Raw genomic sequence first — 19,349 nt, 5'->3', positions numbered from 1 at the left:
TGCACGATAACATCTGATGTTGAAATTAGAAGAAGGATTCAGATTCTTAAGTTTGAGCACTTGAGCAAGATACTAAAGAATAACATAATCTCTATGGGTATCAAGCTCAGAGTGTTACAGTGCTTCATTCACTTCACACTAACATATGGAAGCATAAATTGGGCAATATCAAAGCAAAATGAGGGAAGACTTGAAGCTGCAGAAATGGGATTTTTCAGAAGTAAGATGAAAATATTACGGAAGGACAAAGTAACAAATGAAGTGTTGTAAAAAGCTGGAATAAGAAGAAGGCTGATATCATTAATTAGGAAAAAGAAATTGGAATTTCTGGGACATCTAGTGAGGAAAGAGAAGCTCAAACATCTTGCAGTGATGGGAAAAACTGATGGAAGAAGAAGTTGTGGTTGACAGCACATGACGTTCATGAGTTACATCAAGGGATGGACAGGCAAAAGTTTTGAAGAGTTTATTAGAACTTCTCAGATTAAAGACAGATGGAAGAGCATGACCGCCCACATCATATGACACGGCACATAATAATGATGACTGTTATGCACATTTTAAGCTACAGTCTGGCCTAAAATTACATCCTTTGGAATATGCGGCTTAATTGATTTAACAATGTAATTGCATTTAACCTTTTGTTGGGAAGGTTCCTGTTGCTAGGGATACAGATTTGTTTTATAACTTGATTATTCTTTGATGTATGAGCCTGTGGAAGGAACGCTTTGTTGGGGGGGGGGGGGAGCTTCCATTTTTCTATTTCCATTCAATAGTTAACTTTCTCCAGAAAATCCAGAGAGTGCACGTGGATGGCATAGTGGTGGAGCTAATGGAGCTGATATCTCACATCTCTAGTGAAATCTGAGCTCTGGCTTTGTCTCTGTGGGGACTACACTTTCTCCCCATGACCAGGTGCTCCAGTTTTTTCCCACATCCCAAAAACACGGGGGTTGGTAGGATAATTGTCCACTGTAAATTGCCCCCCAATGTAGTGTTGAGGGTAATGAAGGAAGAATAGGTTACGGGAGAATTAGTTTGGGAATGGGACTAATCTATGAGCCACCTTGGGTTCCATTGGAAACTGACCTCCTTCTAGTTGTTGTGAAATATAGAAACCTTGGAATTGTGATGTGGAGATCAACAATAAGGAACCTACTGGAATCAATTATTAAGGAAATGGTGACAGGACTACCGAGAAAAGAAATCAATAGGATTGGGTAAATGAAGTGGAAGTTATGTTTCTAAAATCTGTTAGAGTTTTTAGAGGTTATATTGAGCAGAAAAACCAGGGTTGGTGGGGCGGATCAATAGATGTGGGTTATTTGGATTCTCAGTGAGGCACCACAAGACTATTACACTAAGTTACAGCAGGCAGTGTTGTGGTTAACATATTGGTGTGGGTTCAGGGTAGAGGCAGATGTTCAAAGGGATCTGGATCACTGTAGATAAATCACTGAACACAGATCATGCTGTTGGAAAGGCAAATGATATGTTAGCCTTTACTGTAAGAGGATTATTTAACAAGAGGAGGGACATCTGGCTCCAAATATTTAAGGACTAATTGTGACTGCATCTGAAATAAAGTGCACAGATCTTGTCCCCCTACCCAAGGAGGGATATAATTGCAAGAGAGGGAATGCAATGAAAGTTCACTGGATTTATTCCTGGGATGGAGGGCTTGTCATTTAAGGAGAGATTAAGCAGGCTGGGCTTATGTTTTCTTGAATGTAAAACACTGAGTGGTGTTCTCATTGAAACATACAAAATTCTTATTGGGGTTGATGGGGAAGATCTGGAGTTGATGTTTCTCATTGGTAGGCTGACCAGAACCAGAAACAAGACCCTAAGGCCGTAAGATACAAGAGCAGAATTAGGCCAATTGGCCCATTGAGTCTGCTCCACCATTTCATCATGGCTAATCCATTTTCCCTCTCAGCCCCAATCTCCTGCCTTCTTCCCGTAACCCTTCAAGTCCTAATCAATCAAGATTCTATCAACCTTTGCCTTAAATATATGTAAAGACTTGACCTCCACAATCACCTATGGCAATGAATTCCATAGATTCACCACTCTCTGGCTAAAGAAATTCCTCTTCATCTCCATTCTAAATGGATGCCCCTCTATTCTGAGGCTGTGTCTTCTGGTCCTAGGCTCTCCCACCATAGGAAGAAGCCTCTCCACATCCACTCTATTGATGCCTTTCAACATTCAATAGGTTTCAATTAGGTCACCCCTCATTCTTCTGAATTCCAGTGAATACAGGCCCAGACTATCAAATGTTCTTCATATGACAAGCCATTTAATCCTGGAATTATTTTCGTGAACTTCCTTTGAATCCTTTTCAGTTTCTGCACATCATTTCTAAGATAAGGGACCCAAAACTACTCCCAATACTCCACGTGAGGCCTCACCAGTGCTTTATATAGTCTCAACATTACTTCTTTCCTTTTATATTCTGGTCCTCTTGAAATGAATGCTAATGTTGCAATTCCCTTCCTCACCACAGATTCAACCTGCAAATTAACCTTTAGGGAATCCTGCACAAGGAGTCCCAAGTCCATTTGTGCCTCAGATTTTAGTATTTTTTCTCCATTTAGAAAATAATCAACCCTTTCATTTCTTCTACCAAAGTGCATGACCGTACACTTCCTGACATTGTATTCCATCTGCCGTGTCTTTGCGTATTCTCCTAATTTGTCTAAGTCCTGCTGTAGCTTCGCTATTTCCTCAAAACTACCTGCCCCTCCACCTATCATCGTATTGTCTGCAACAAAGCCATCAATTCCGTCATCCATATAACATAAAAAGAACTAGTTCCAACACAGACCCCTGTGGAACCCCACTAGTCTCTGGCAGCCAACCAGAAAAGGCTCTCTTTATTCCCCACTCTGCCAGCTGTCAATCAGCCACACTTTTATCCATACTAGAATCTTTCCTATAATACCATGGGCTCATAGCCTGTTAAACAGCCTCATGTGTGGCACCTTGTCAAAGGCCTTCTGAAAATCCAAGTACACAACATCAACCAATTCTCCTTTGTCTATCCTGCTTGTTATTTCTTCAAAGAATTCCAACAGATTTGTCAGGTAAGATTTACCCCTGAGGAAACCATGCTGACTACGACCTATTTTATCACGTACCTCCAAATACCCCGAAACCACATCCTTAACAATTGACTCCACCATCTTCCCAACCACTGAGGTCAGACTAAGTGGCCTATAATTTCCTTTCTTCTGCCTCTCTCCCATCTTGAAGAGTGGAATGGGATATGCAGTTTTCCAGTTTTTCAGAGAATCTAGTGATTCTTGAAAGATCACTACTAATGCCTCCATGATCTCTTCAGCCACCTCTTTCAGAACCCTGGGGTGTACACCATCTGGTCCAGGTGACTTATCTACCTTCAGACCTTTCAGTTTCCCAAGCACCTTCTCTCTAGTAATGGTAACTTCACACACTTCATGACAGCTGCCACCTGGGCATATTTAAGACAGAAATAGATAGATTTTTAGATACAGTGGGAATCAAGGGATGTGGAATTTGTGCACAAGAGTGGAACTGAGATAGAATATGACTAAGATCACGTCCTTATTGAATGACTGAATGGGTGTGAAGGGCCAAGTGGCCAATTTCCTTATTCATTTCAGACATTCTTATATTCTCAGGTTCTGAAAAATCCCAGAGAATTGCTGATATGATAAAGGAGTTATGTATAACTCCTCTGAACTTTGATAAAATGTGCAGGCTGCGTTCCACATGAGGATTACAATCTTAAATGGTTTAAATTACTGTACGACACATTATTTCCCCCCCCACCCCCCACAGCACTGGCTGGTGATCTAGTCTTGATATCTAAGAGGTATTGGAAGTCATGATACGTCAGGCATGCGTGGCACAAATTCTTCAAAGTATACGTGTGAAGTCCAAAACATATATAAATGTGTAGTGGAAAATGTATTGACTGGCTGCATTATGGCCTGGTATGGGAACATGAATGCCTTTGAACTGAAAAGCTAGTGGATTCGGCCCAGTAAGGTAAAGCTCTCCCAACCTCTGACCACATCTACACGCTATGTTATTGTAGGAAAGCAGCATCCATCATCAAAAATCCTTACCACCCAGGCTATGCTTTTTTTCACACTGCTGCCTCAGTTAGAAGGTACAAGAGCCTCAGGACTCACACCAGCAGGTTCAAGAACAGTTGCTACCCTTCAACCATCAGGCTCTCGACCAAAAGAGGATAACTACACTTATCCGTTGAAATGTTCCCGCAACCAAAGCTCTCACTTTAAGGACTCTTTGTCTTGCTATTTCATGCTCTCATAATTTATTGCTATTTATCATTGCATTTCAACAGCTTGTTGTCTTCTACGCTCTTGCTCTTTCATTGGTCCTGTTTACAGTTAACTATTCTATAGATTTACAGGGTACGCCTGCAGTAGAAAGAAGCTGAGTTTTGTATATGGTGACGTGTATGCACTCTGATGGTAAGTTTTATTTTGTGAACTTTGTGACAGAAAGCCAAAGTGACTGACAGCTGTTTTCACATGGTAACATCTCCAGTATTAAAAGAATACCAGGAGTTTTCAATAATCAGGACCATACTAACATCTACTGTATGTTAGCTGGGTAATGACAATCTTCTATCACCTTAGGCTGTGTACACAAGAATAATTTTGCAATCATAAATGGATTAATTGGCGTTAAGCCTTAAAATGTGGGAGTGTGGTGATTCATACAGGCTAACTAGGAAATCAGCTAATTGTTATTGCCATCAGAAATTCTTTATTTAGGACCTTTCAATTTCTATTTAGAGATATAGTGTGGGGTAGGCCCTTCCAGCCCTTTGACCCAGCAACCCACAACCAACACGATTAACCCTAACTTAACCACAGGACTAATTAACCTACCCAGTATGTCTTTGGACTGTGGGAAGAAACCAGAGCACCTGGGAAAACCCATGCATTCCACAGGGACAGGGGAGGGGGGACACCTATGGACTCCTGACAGAACTGAACTCCAAACACCGAATGATCCAAGCTGTAACACCGTTGTGCTAACCCCTACGCTACCATGGCGCTTATAAATCAAAGCTAATGCCTACATTGGATTGTCAGCAAATACATCCACTTCAGGGACCATCTCCATGTAGGCCCTTGCAATGGTGGCATTAGAGTCCAGTCTGTGGACATACAGTCCTCTACTACCGGGGCAGTCGGACTTGACCTCTCTCCAGACATGATAAAAGAAATTAGCCTAGTATGAATTTCTCTTCTACAAGTCCACATCTCCAAGCCAATCAACAGTCCTGATGAAAGTCGACTGTTTACTCTTTTCCATACATGCTGCCTGACCTGCTGAGTTCCTCCAGCATTTTGTGTGTGTGTTGCTTGGATTTCCAGCATCTGCAGACTTTCTCTTTTGTGACTGGGCAACAACTTTAAGAGTTGTGAGCCTAGAACAGTATGGAGAGGCAAATGGATAATTTTCCAATATAATCCTGTATCTCCAATTGATCAAATAATTACAAATTATGAGAACTGAACTCCTTTGGAGCAGTTTTTGACAGCCATTTACAATGCTTTTTTTGACGAATTACACCACAACACTTTACAGTACCAGAAACCCAGCTTCAATTCCCACCACTGCCTGTAAGGAGTTTGTACATTCTCCCTGTGACCGCGAGGCTTTCCTCTGTGTGCTCCAGTTTCCTCCCACAGTCCAAAGATGTACCGGTTGGTAGATTAATTGATCTTTGTGAATTGTTCCATGATTAGGCTAGGATTAAATTGGGGGTTTCTGGGCAGCATGGTTCGAATGGCTGCAGGGGTCTATTCCATGCTGTATCTCAATAAATAAGAAAATATCTCAAACTGTTTGCTATTTTGTAATTATATACAAAAATACAAATAATAATTCATCATGAAGAGCAGAATAAACTGATTTGCGTTACACAGGGTTATTTGCTATGATTTTTTTTTGAACCAGGCCATTTTGGGGATCAAATACTTTTCAACTCTCGGACAGTTTTCTCCAGCACAGGAAGAACCTTGCATGTAAAGTTCAGTTTTAAACCATTGCTTTATTTTAATAAAATACCAGGAAAGGATCTGAACCGTCTGTCTTTGTGGGTGCCACGGCAACGTAGTGGTTAGAGAGACACTATTACAGCTCAGGGTGATCCGCAGTTCAGAGTTCAATTCTGGCACTGTTCCGTAAGGATTCTATACGCCATCCCTGAGGAATGCATGGGTTTTCCCTGGGTACTCCGGTTTTATCCCACAGTCCCAAGGTGCACCGGGTAGGCAAATTGGTCATCGTAAATTGTCCCGTGATTAAGTTAGGGTTAAATTGGGGGTGTAAGGTTGCTGGGCCACCGTGGCTCGAAGGGCAGGAAGGGCCTACTCAGCACATGTTGCTAACTGGAATAAAAAGAAATAAAATAAATAAAATAAAATAGTTACTTTGATTTGTACAAATAATTTTAACTGGAAGATACACTCCTTCCCTTAGTCAATATGAATGCAATCCATCGATAAAAATAAAAAGCAAACAGTAGAAGATGATTTGTGCATTACCATATAAATTGTCAATGTGGACCATGTTGATTGTGCAATTTGATATCTGTTTGAATTAGATCAAATCTAATCCAGTGTGTTGAAATTGGAAAGCTAATTCATGAAATGGCTCATTGCTTCTGGCATATAAGGCACGATTTTTCAGTTGCAGGCAACCTTTGGAACAACGCAGTCAGATTAGATTTGGAAAAGCGGTTGGAAACTATGGGCATCCATTTCTGATGCTGCAAGTTATTATGGGGCATAATGCAATACATGGCCAAACAGGGACTCATGAAATAAGGTCTGGCATAAATGGTATCAAAAGGCAATCTTATTCTTTGGTTTATTGAATTGACTTGACTTTATTTATTACATCCTTCACATACATGAGGAGTAAAAATCTTTACGTTATGTCTCCGTCTAAATGTGCAATGATAGTAATTTGTAATAATTGATAATAAATAGAACAGTCAATGCAACATAGAAATACACTCAGATCAGCGTGAGTTAATCAGTCTGATGGCTGGGTGGAAGAAGCTGTCCTGGAGCCTGTTAGTCCTGACTTTTATGCTGCGGTACCATTTCCTGGATGGTAGAAGCTGGAATAGATTGTGGTTGGGGTGACTTGGGTCCCCAATGATCCTTCGGGCCCTTTTCTCACCTCACACCTGTTTTTGTAAATGTCCTAAGTCATGGGAAGTTCACAACTACAGATGCACTGGGCTGTCCGCACCACTCTCTGCAGAGTCCTGCGATTAAGGGAGGTACAGTTCCCATACCAGGCAGTGATGCAGCCAGTCAGGATCAGAGAATAAATAACAACAGAATGCAAATAAAATATAGGAGAAATGAAAGCATTAATTTCCAAAATAAGCTGCAGAAAGTTGTAAACTCAGTCAGCTCCATCATGGGCACATGTCTACCCAGCATCCAGGACATCTTCAAGGAGTGATACCTCAAAAAGGTGACATCCATCATTAAGGACCCCCATCACCCAGGACTTGCCCCATTCTCACATTGCTACCACCAGGAAGGAGGTACAGGAGCCTGAAGGCTCACACTCAATGATTCAGGAACAGCTTCTTCCCCTCTGCCATCTGATTTCAGATTTCAGAATGGACATTGAGCCCATGAACACCCTCTCACTCATTTTCCCCCTTTTTTTGTATTACTTATATATACTTCTTACTATAATTTACTTTTTTTTAATCAGAACCAGGTTTAATATCATGACAGTGATATGTTGTGCAATTTGTTATCTTTGCGGCAGCAGTACAAAGTAATACCAAATAATAGAGAAGAATAATTATATATATATATATAAATAAATTAAATAAGTAGTGCAAAAATTATTCCGTGAAAGTAATTATTATATATTGCATTTTGCTGCTGCTGCTGTTGCTGCATTACAACACATTTTACAAAATGTGTCAGTAATATTAAACTTGATTCTGTTCATTTACATTAAAATGAAACATTATTGACTTTGAAAGTTTATAGTTCAAAGATACGTTACTATATGACAGTAGATGTGCATTCTTTCATACAAATAACATTTTGCTTCTTTGTTTCAAAAGCCTTTGATAGTTAGCAATAAATAACATAGTAAAGTAGTTGGGTTTGTGCTTTGTTGTCTAAGGAATTCTTGAACAATTATGGGATGTCGAGCAGCCTGCACGGCAGTGCTCATTAATTATACAGTAGTCAACAAAAGCAAGTGAATTAGTTGTGAATTAATGTATACCAGGAGTGATATTACTGGAAGGCACGTAAGTCTTCTGAGAATTCCCAGCTACCTTCCTATTTTGTTTTAGACAAACAGCATAATTAATTCAAATAAGTGTCTGACTGCTAAACTATTGGTTTCCATTAGTTGATTTTGTAATTTGTTGTGGAGTATGGTGAAATATATAGTACTGTGCAAAAGTTTCAGGCACATATATATCTAGGGTGCCTAAGACCTTTGCACAGTACTGTGGTAATTTTATGTATTGCATTGTACTGCTGCCACAAAAGAACAAATTTCATGACATAAACCTGATGCCTTTGCTACTGCTCATGCATGGGGTGGGGGAGGGTTTTGGGGTTCTGATGTTTCTGACATTCAATCTTTGTTTCTTTTTCTGTTTCATGGATGCCTGCGAAGAGTACGAATTTCAGGTTGTGTACTGTACACATCTCCGATATTAAATTGAACCACTGAACCATTGATTCTGATATGATCTCTATATCAGAATTGATGAGAATGGGAAGGGGGCAGGGAGAGGGGATTCATGGTTGGGAATATATGTTGGATGTTAATGCATAAAATATAATTTAATGACTGAAAGTTATGGTTGATGTAACAATGGCAAAAAGATTTAATAGTTCCACCCTGAGTGATAACATGGTTATCTATCTACTTCTGTTTGCTAATATAATTACTACAAACACCTCATTACTGACGGGAAATTCTTAAAAATATGCAAAGAGGGTATTTCCTTTGCCATTTGAGAAAGGCATTTAGAGTCATAGAAGAGTCACAGAAAAGTACAGCACAGAAAGCGGTCCTTCAGCCCATCTAGTTCATGCCAGACTATTTAAACTGGCTGGTCCCATTGATCTGCACTTGGACCAGCGCCCTCCATACCCCGTTTGGTGGCTCGTTTCAGACTATCACAACCCTCTGAGTGAAGAAATTTCCTTCATGTTCCCCTTAAACTTTTCACCTTTCACCCTTAACCTATGACCTCTGGTTGTAGTCCCACCCAACCTCAGTGGAAAAGGCCTGCTTGCATTTACCCGATCTATACCCCTCCGAATTTTGTATACCTCCATCAAATCTCCCCTCAATCTTCTACATTCCAAGGAATAAAGTCCTAACCCATTCAATCTTCCCAAAGACTGGCAACCCTCTGAGATAATGAATTTTGTTTCATCTCTGTCTTAGATGGGCAGCTCCTTAGTTTTAAACAGCAACACCTCATTTTAGATCCTTTCGCATGGGAGCAGGTGATGGATGGTCGTATGAGCAGCTGGTGCAAATCACAAGTCCTGGTTGTGCAACCATTGACGCCAAGCAGACTATCACTGAGGAGTACGTATTAATAATGTCTGGTGTCACTTATCTTGTACAGGCACTGCTCAGAAGAAGGCAATGGCAAAATACTTCTGCAGAAATATTTGCCAAGAACAGTCATCGTCATAGACCATGATTGCCCATGTCATGTGACACGGCATATTACGATAATGACTGGCACCTAATTGGGAACACTTAAATATAATATACAATAATGTATTTGTCAACGTGGAGCAGAGAGCAAGTTTGTAAATCTGATGGGAGCAAAGGATGTTTGGGATTGTGAGGGTGTAGTGTCATGGGAGGGGTATCAGAGAAGGAGTGCCAGGGGTGGGGTGTGGTGTGGGTGCAGACACACCCAGCCCTGAGACACCAGGCAAGGTCTTTTGATTCCAAACAATTGGTTTATGGATCATTACAGAATATCTCTCTGGTGCTTCCCACTCCCTCCCCTCTCCCTTCCCCTTTTCCCAACCATGATTTCTTTTTCCCTGCCCCCTTCCCATTCACAGTCCATAATAGAGACCCAGATCAGAATCAGGCTTGTCATCACTCACTTATGTCATGAAATTTGATTTTTTTTTGTGTGGTAGCAGTATAATGCAATACGTAAAATTACTACAGGACCGTGCAAAAGTCTTAGGCACCCTGACCACGTATATGTGCGTAAGACTTTGCACAGCTCCATAAAAGGCCATTCTGGCTTGGTAGTCAGCCTTCTTCAAGGTTGAGCAAATCTGAGAAGGAGGAAGTTTGATATGCCTGGAAGTACATGTATAGTTGGTGGCAATACACATGCTCCATTATTACGTCAGTATTGTACTTTGTTCTGAAATCCATTATATTGATTTCAATAGCACCAACCTTGGAAGTAGAGTACAATAGACTCATAAATATGTAGCCAATTTGGCGTTACTGACCAGGCATGAAGTCTCAGCTACTCCTGTCTCCATATATGAAAAGCAGGCCCAGGGAACTGGTTAAGTATACAGGACAACAAAGATTTTGCTTCCTCAATACTTTTGGGTGTATCTTATGGATCTTGGGCTGCTGATCATGAAAACATGATGAAATTTCTCTATTGTGCACCATTTTTTTGTAATCACCTCTATTCGTCATTTCAATTCATAAATCAAGTCCGAATAATTGATGCCAAGATTAAGGAAGGCATTTTTGTTGGTTCACAAATCAAACAGGTCATCAATGACAGGCAATTTGAAGAACAGTTAGTGGGACCGGAGAAAATCACATGGAAGGCACTCAAGCATGTTGTTGAAAATTTTCTTGGCAGTTATGGAGCACCAAACCTCATGCAGCTGGTTGACAACATGCTTCAAGCATACAGAACCATGAAGTGCAACATGTCACTAAAGTTTCATTTTTTGCTTTCCCAATCAGACTTCTTCCCTGCAAATGTTGGCACTGTCAGTGATGAGCATGGTGACAGCTTTCACCAGGACATTGCAGTCATGGAGAAATGGTATCAGGGCAACTGGAATCCATCAATGCTGGCTGATTATTGTTGGACACTTAAGCGAGAAGCCTCAGACACTGAGTACAAATGAAAATCATCAACAAAACGTTTTTAGCTTGGTTGAACTATTGCAAAGTGTTCACATCATTATGCAATTAATGCATATATATTCAAAAAAAATTCATTTCTTTTTTCTCCAAATTCCTATTTGATACAACAGTCTGAAATTATATTTGTATTCAGCTTCAGGTGGTCTATCATAAAGGATTAGGAAGCAACACTTTTGAAAAAAATTGTTGTCCAGTGATAATTGCCTTAAGCATTCTTGAGGTGCAAACTAAGTTTATTGTAAATGTTAAAATGCTCATAAAGCTTCAACCACAACTTCAGCTAAACCTTCAAGATGCATATCTTTAAAAACATAAGCCAATGCTAGAAGAACTCTGCCAGAACATTCTCAAGCATCAGGATTACTACAGGCAACGGGAAGGCCTGGAGCAGCCCACTTTGGGTTTGGTGTCTTTTCTGAGGTTCAAGGCTGTTCTTTGAATCAGCTTGAACTTAGTAGCCAGTTTGTAAAAATCAATTGTCAAGTTTGTCATGGCATCCACTTGTGTTTGCTACATGAGTTTACTCTGGCTGGTAAGAAAGGTCATCGTTATCAAATCTGCAAGCACGTCACATCCCAGAAAAGCCAGCAAACAAAGCCAGAGATCGCAATGAAATGCAGATGAATTCATTTTCAGAGTATTCTCGGTTTTCAATGTGGCAAAGCTGAGTTCACTTTGGGTGCAGCAGAGCAACAGAGTCAGCCAGTTGCTTTTCTCAGCCAGAGATTAAAAGATGCCAATTTATTCTCACCCACTCCATAAGATGAATTTTCTCTCCTGCTACGCATGGCGGTTTGAAGAGAAGCAAATTTAATCCAGTTTACTCAAGTTTAGCTGATTCGGTAAATATGTCAATGTAGGCAAAAGAAATGCAACGCTGCTGAAAAACTCCAACAAATTCTACACCCAATTTTTAACTCTGTTCCTATCTCCAAATTTGGTTAAAATTAAAAAGTAAAACATACCATTTTGCTCAGGAAAGACCAATTTTGAGAAACCTACAAACAGGTGGGGGGGGGGGGGGGGGGGAGGGTGATATAAAAAAAATTAGCATTAAACTTTCGCCTAGGAGTGCAAGAAGAATTCATGGTTATTGAACAACAATAAATAAAATCAGATGCACTGAAGTCAGTGGAGTGTAAATTTAGGACGGTTGTAAAAAGGGGTTCAGACCAGGTATTTACCAGAGAGGTTAGCTTACAATTGACGATAATGATACCGATTTGTCACTGCCTTATTGAACGGTTTTCCAAGTGTCCTATGATTGCATTTTTATTTTAAAAGGCTATATTTGAAAAGCAAAATAGCTTGAATGCTAAAGATCTGAAATAAAAATAGAAAATTTTTGGAACACTCAGTAACATCTACAAAGAGAGACACTGTTGAAACATTAACTTTATTCTCCCTTCACTGCTCCTGCCTCACCCTTCTGTATTTGCACTTGTTTCTACACCTTCTGCTCAAACCAATTTTAATCTTCAGATTTTGCTAAGAACTGCATATTTTCTATTCACTTTTTGTTCTTAATAAGTGTTCCCTGTTGGGGGGGAGGGCAGTTGAGAATGTTCAGGTACAAGCTAGCCAAAGGAGAATTAATTGTATTCAGTATTTAAGTACATAGTGTATACATGATTGTATGGAATAAAAATTGTTATAGCTAGGGGCTGTAGTGGAGATAAGCTCCCACTTGTGATTAAATGCTTCCAATGGCGTGCGTCTCAAATAACCTCAGACAACCAAGTTCAGCTTCTGGCCTTCATGTGTGGCTTAGCTACTTAGCCTTGTGAAACCATTTTTACTGACAGGAGAAGGGGCAAAGACAGGTTACTGGTGCCTTAAAACCCATCACTTTGGGCAGATGAGGCTTGTCAGCTGAGCACTTTCGGCAAACTGCTTGTCGCTCTAGATTCCAGCATCTTCAGTGTCTTGTGTCTCCAGTGATATAATAACATCTTTATATTTGAGAACTAAACTTCTCTTTGATCCCATGGAAAAGAGAAGAGTCCTAGCTAGATATGGACATGTATATTCCGATAAACATCACCTGCATAGGCTTCAAGTGAAGCACAAGAATAGATAGCGATTCCTAACAGAGAAATTAAACTGACTGCTCTTAAGCATATTAATATCAGGTTGAATTATTGACCTCCAGATTATCTTTCTAACATGTACACTATTGTATTAGCTGTCACTTTTAATAGAAAGAATGTCGTCGACTGAATTGTTGTGGAAGATTGAAACATTGAGACAGCAGGTGTTGCACACTGCTGTCAAAAGAAGGCCCATGCACTTGGGTGATCTCTCTCTCTCTCTCTCTCTCTCTCTCTCTCTCTCTCTCTCTCTCTCTCTCTCTCTCTCTCTCTCTCTCTCTCTCTCTCTCTCTCTCTCTCTCTCTCTCTCTCTCTCTCTCTCTCTCTCTCTCTCTCTCTCTCTCTCTCTCTCTTCCCCCCTCCCCTTCTCCCTCCCTCTCCCCCCTCTCTTTTCCCTCTCTCCCTCTGTCTCTCTTTCTCTCTTGATGGTGAATGAGATACTGTTCCTAGCAAAATCTAAATCACAGGTAAATTCCTGAACTGTTCACCAGCCATGTGTATCCATGCAATTTGAAATTCTATCAACGTGCACTGCAGCAGTGGTATGCAACAATTATCCCTCATGAATCTAAAAGATTCATACTTACTGCAGTCATAAATCTATTCTGAAGATGAAAGAATGCTTCAAGTCCAATCGCACAGAGCAATGTAGTTGTATCATCCCATTCAATAATTAAAACCATCTATAGTTTGTTTCTGCTGAGTGAATAGAGCTCCACAACTTAACTGGATCTAGGTCTACAAATATGCAGATTTTAACTTCCCCACCCAGTTACAATTTTCCACAGAGTACCATCCTAAGTAAAATTAATGAAAGCAAGACAAATGTAATAAAGTTGAAAAAATGCCCTGTGTTAGCACAAACAAGAGAAAATCTGCAGATACTGGAAATCCAGGCAACACACACAAGCTGGAGGAACTCAGCAGGCCAGGCAGCATCTATGGAAAAGAGTACAGCTGAAGTTTTGGGCCATCAGGATCTTAGCCCGAAGTGTCGACTGCTTACTCTTTTCCACAGATGCTGCCTGGCCTGCCGAGTTCCTCCAGCATTCTGTGTGTGTTGCAAAGGAGATGTAAGTTTTGTAGAAGAGGATTGGGAAGTAATGTAAAACACTAGTCTAAGATCACATCTGTTAGACTTACAAATAATTGAAAGAATTGAGTTATTCTCTTTATATATACACAGTAAATGACAGAAATGAGGGAAATTATAAATGAGGGAATTTACTGATTCTTTACTTCATTCTGCAACATTGATTTTGAGTAATAAAACTTCACTCGAAGGTAGGGGCTCCCAGCCTTTTTTATGCTATGGACCAAAACCATTAACCAAGGGGAGTGTGGACTCCAGGTTGGGAACCACTGCTCTAGGGTTACTTTGTTTATTCTTGCTCAGTGTTTCATTTTTAAAACCTTAAGTTTCATATTTTTCTCCAGTTGTTGGTTTAAAGTGCCCAGTGCAGAAATATTGAAAAAATCCAGAGCAAAAATAGTAAAACGCTGGACGCTGCTGCCCAAAATTGCAACTCATGTCGCCTTAGAAATGGAAGTTGAAATAGGACTCCAGCAAGTTGGGCACCATGGTAGCGTAGCAGTTAGCACGATGCTGTTACAGCTCAGGGTGTTCCGGAGTTCAGAGTTTGGTTCCAGCGCTGCTCTGTACCTTTCCTCCCACCCCCGTGGAATGTGCCGGTTTTCCTGGGGTGTTCCGGTTTCCGCCCACAGTCCAAAGACATACTGAGGAGGGTAATTAGTCACTGTAGGTTGTCCCATGATTAGGTTAGGGTTGATCGGGGGTGGGCATCATTATTCAAATGGCCAGAGCAGCCTAACTCCCTGCCACAGAGCTAAATAATATAATTACGTTCCCTTTGAAGATAAAGTTGCAACCACCGAGAACGCCTTTTTCTCAGTTGAACAGCGACTGTCATTCAAAGTGCTTATATGTATGCAGATACTGCATCTCTGAACGATGTCAATGTTTTGATCTTCTGTGTTGTAGCAATTTATTGGATTCTATTTTTCTATTAAAATGCTTTTCATCTAATAGCTTTGTAAGTTCTTAAGGAAATCCAACAGACTTGTGAGGCTTGAACTATTTTTAATGATCCGCTCTGTTCCATAATTTGAGATGAATACCAATAATGTTCCATGGAATGTTCTGTAACTATTTAATAACGATATATGTTAGATTAAACAGTCTCAAATACTTCAGTTAATGATGTGCCTTTCTTTGAAGACTGGAATCACACCATTTGTGCCAACATCGAGATACTATATTTAACCTGATGCAGGTGCTTTTTATTGACCCTTGGCTCTAAGTGTTCCTACGAAGAGAAAAAGAACATTTCTTTCATTTTTTGATGTCCCTTTGAGGAATGGTTTTTGTATATAATGTTGCGAGTATAACAGAAGTTTCATTAAAGCTGCTCAAACAGCTGGAAGCTCCTTGGCTCTGGTAAATGAGCATGGCTTTATGAATACTAATATTGGGAACAAAGGAGTCTTATAGAATAAAGAAACAGCCTGAATGAATTCATTGCATCACACAGAACGGGTAGTTGAGGCAGGTACTCTCACATTTAAAAAGTCTCCGGATAAATAGTAGTCTTGTGGCACATACATATGACTAGGGCGCCCAAATCTTTTGCACAGTAGTGTATTTGTCACAGTAGAGTGGAGAATGAGTTTGTAAATCTGGCAGGAGCAAAAGGATATTGGGAAAGGCAAGGGTGGAGCGACATGGGAGGGGTGTGGGACAGATGGCAGAAAAGGAGTGTAAGTGCCAGTGGTGCGGGTGCAGACACACCCAGCCCTGAGACACCAGGACACCGGGCAAGGTGATTTGATTCCAAACAATTGGTTTATCGATCATTACAGAATGTCTCTCCTGTGCTTCCTGCTTCCTCTCCTCTCCCTTCCTCTTTTCCCAACCATGATTCCCCCTCTCCCTGCCCCCTTCCCACTCTCAGTCCACAATAGAGACCCATATCCGAATCAGGTTTATCATCACTCACGTATGTCATGAAATTTGTTTTTTTTTTGTGGCTGCAGTACAGTGCGATGCATAAAGTTTCTACAGTAGTGTGCAAAAGTTTAAGGCACTGTATTTATATACAGTGCCGATAAAAAGTATTCACTCCCCTTGAAAGTTTTCATGTTTTATTGTTTTACAACATTGAATCACATTGGATTTAATTTGGCTACTTTTGACACTGATCAAAAAGATTCTTCTGTCACAAAGTGAAAACAAATCTCTACAAAGTGATATAAATTAATTACAAATATAAAACACAAAATAATTGATTGCGTAAGTATTCATCCCCTTTAATGTGACACACCAAATCTTCACTGGTGCAGACAATTGGTTTTAGAAGTCACATAATTAGTTAAATTGACATCACCTGTGTGCAGTCAAGGTGTTTGAATTGTTTGTAGTAAAAATACACCTGTATCTGGATGGTCTAACTGTTGCTGAGTCAGTATCCTGGCAAAAACGTCACCATGAAGACAAAAGAACACTCCAAGCAACTCCGTGAAAAGGTTATTGAAAGGAGGAAGTCAGGAGATGGATACAAGAAAATTTCCAAGTCACTGAATATCCCTTGGTGTACAGTTAAGTTGATCATCAAGAAATGGAAAGAATATGTCATAACTGTAAATCTGCCTAGAGCAGGTCATCCTCAAAAACTAAATAACTGTGTGAGAAGGGGATAAGTGAGGGAGGCTATCGAGAGACCTATGACAATTCTGGAGGAATTACAAGCCTCAGTGGCTGAGACGGAGAGACTGCGCATACAACGTTGCCTGGGTGCTTCACCAGTCGCAGCTTTATGGGAAAGAGAAAGCCACTGTTGAAAAAACTCACATGAAGTCCTGACTAGAGTTTGCCAGAAGGAACGTGGGAGACTCTGAATTCAGCTGGAAGTCTGATGAAACCAAAATTGAGATTTTTGGCCATCAGACTAAATGCTACATTTGGCATAAGGCAAACACTGCACATCATCAAAAACACACCATCCCTACCGTGAAGCATGGTGGTGGCTGCATCATGCTGTGGGGATGCTTCACTGCAGCAGGCCCTGGAAAGCTTTTGAAGGTAGAGGGTAAAATGGATGCATCAAAATATAAGGAATTCCTGGAGGAAAACCTGATGCAAGAGAACTGCGACTTGGGAAAAGTTTTGTTTTCCGTCAAGACAATGACCCCAAGCATAAAGCCAAAGCTGTACGATGATGATGTTGACTCAGGCCTGAGAGCCAGTGTCGGGCATTTTCATGCCTTACAAGGCGTAGAATGTCTGTGTGGCAGTATTTTTCTTTATCTTACGAGGTTGAGTTGCGAGCTCAAAACTCAACCCAGCACGGATGGAAAGCGTACTCGGGAACGGCCTGACTGGATTCAAACCCGGAACCTCTGTTCCGGAGTCCGGCGCTGATGTCACTGCGCCACCAGCTGGACAGGAATGGTTTAAAAAACAACAAAGTTAATGTCCTGGAGTGGTCAGGTCAGAGTCCAAACCTCAATCCAATTCAGCATTTGTGGCTGGACTTGAAAAGAACTGTTCACTCACGATCCCCAAGCTGATAGAGATTTCAGGCTGTAATTGCTGCCAAAGGTGCATCTACTAAGTACTGACCTGAAGGGGGTGAATACTTGTACAATCAATTATTTTGTGTTTAATAATTGTAATAAATTTAGACCAATTTCTAGAAATTGTTTTCACTTTGACATGAAAGAGTCTTTTCTGTTGATCAGTGTCAAAAAAGCCAAATTGAATCCTCTGTGATTCAATGTTGTAAAACAATAAAACCTGAAAACTTCTAAGCGGTGGTGAATACTTTTTATAGGCACTTTATATATTTGCCTAAGAATTTTGTACAGGACTGTATTTGGATCACCAAGTCAGGGAAGGCCACAGAGCAAGTATTTAGAAACAGGCTTGGAGCTTACAGTATGTGACCAAACATTGTAAAAATAAATACTGAAGATGCTATAAATCTGAAGTAAATGGATACATTTCTGTAAATAAATGATTTCAGTAGGAGCAAACTAGAGGTCCATGAGTCAGTCTCCATCAGGGAAATCAGAAGTGGAGAGGGTCAGCAACTTTAAATTCCTCATTGTTATCATTTCAGAGGAGTCTTCGTTTCGTGTTCTTGATATTTATTGCTTATTTATTTATTTAATTATTTATTTATTGTTGTTTCTTTTTCTTCTTGTGTTTGCATGGTTTGTTGTCGTTTGCACATTGGTTGTTGTCTGTCTTGGGTGTGATTTTTTTCCGCTGATTCTATTGTGTTTCTTTTTGTATTTATATTGTACAGATCGAGTTGGTGGAAGGGGAAGAGTGGAGCAGTTATTTAAAGAAGAAGCAAAGGGCACTTCGCCATCCTGGTGTGGGATGGAGCATAGAAGGTCTGGACATTTATGATATGCGCTCTGTGTGGCAAAAAGTGCATCAGAGGTGTCATGGATATTACTAGAAACACTCAACAAGAGGAGAGAGAACAGAGCAGAAGCAGAAAGGAGTAATTTCTGTAAACAAGAAAAGACTAAAATATTGGTTCTTTTGGGCTTGTGAATCTTGAGGATTTGGTAGAGGCAGGATTTTCATTATTGGTGAACAGTGAGACTGGAGGCCATGGAGGGATAACCTTCAGAAATGATGAGGTCTGCAATAGTTTTGGAGACAAAGGGATGATGTCCAAGAGGTGGGGTCAACATCTAGACGAAGGTTAGAGGGGGTGTCAGAGAACTTGGCAGTCAGCCTCTTTGAGGTAAAGGTCAGTTTGGCAACAACTTCTGTTCTTTGAATTCACAGATGTGATCACACCCAGATCATCTCAGAGCTTAAGCTGTGACAAAAGGTTTGAAATGCAGAAGTGAACATGCCCGTGGCATCAACAGTATCATCTTCAATGAGCATTAATTGATACAATTACACTCAAAGGGATTTGGTGTGTTTATAAAAAAATCCACTCAGACAAAAGAACAAAGGGTGGCACAGCTTGTAGAGTGCTCTCACAGTGCCTGAGGATCTGGGTTCAATCCTGT

The 19,349-nt window shown here is 40.4% G+C and overlaps 1 protein-coding gene across 3 annotated transcripts in view; it reads right to left on the bottom strand.

Annotated features, from left to right (window-relative positions):
- Positions 1–19,349, bottom strand: part of panx2 (pannexin 2) — a 53,826-nt gene that overhangs the window by 19,105 nt on the left and 15,372 nt on the right. The gene's annotated exons all lie outside the window — the stretch shown is intronic.

This window comes from Hemitrygon akajei, chromosome 14 (assembly GCF_048418815.1).
Source record: "Hemitrygon akajei chromosome 14, sHemAka1.3, whole genome shotgun sequence".
In the NCBI taxonomy this organism is placed as follows: Eukaryota; Metazoa; Chordata; class Chondrichthyes; order Myliobatiformes; family Dasyatidae; genus Hemitrygon; species Hemitrygon akajei.
This window is presented reverse-complemented; position numbering and strand designations above follow the sequence as displayed.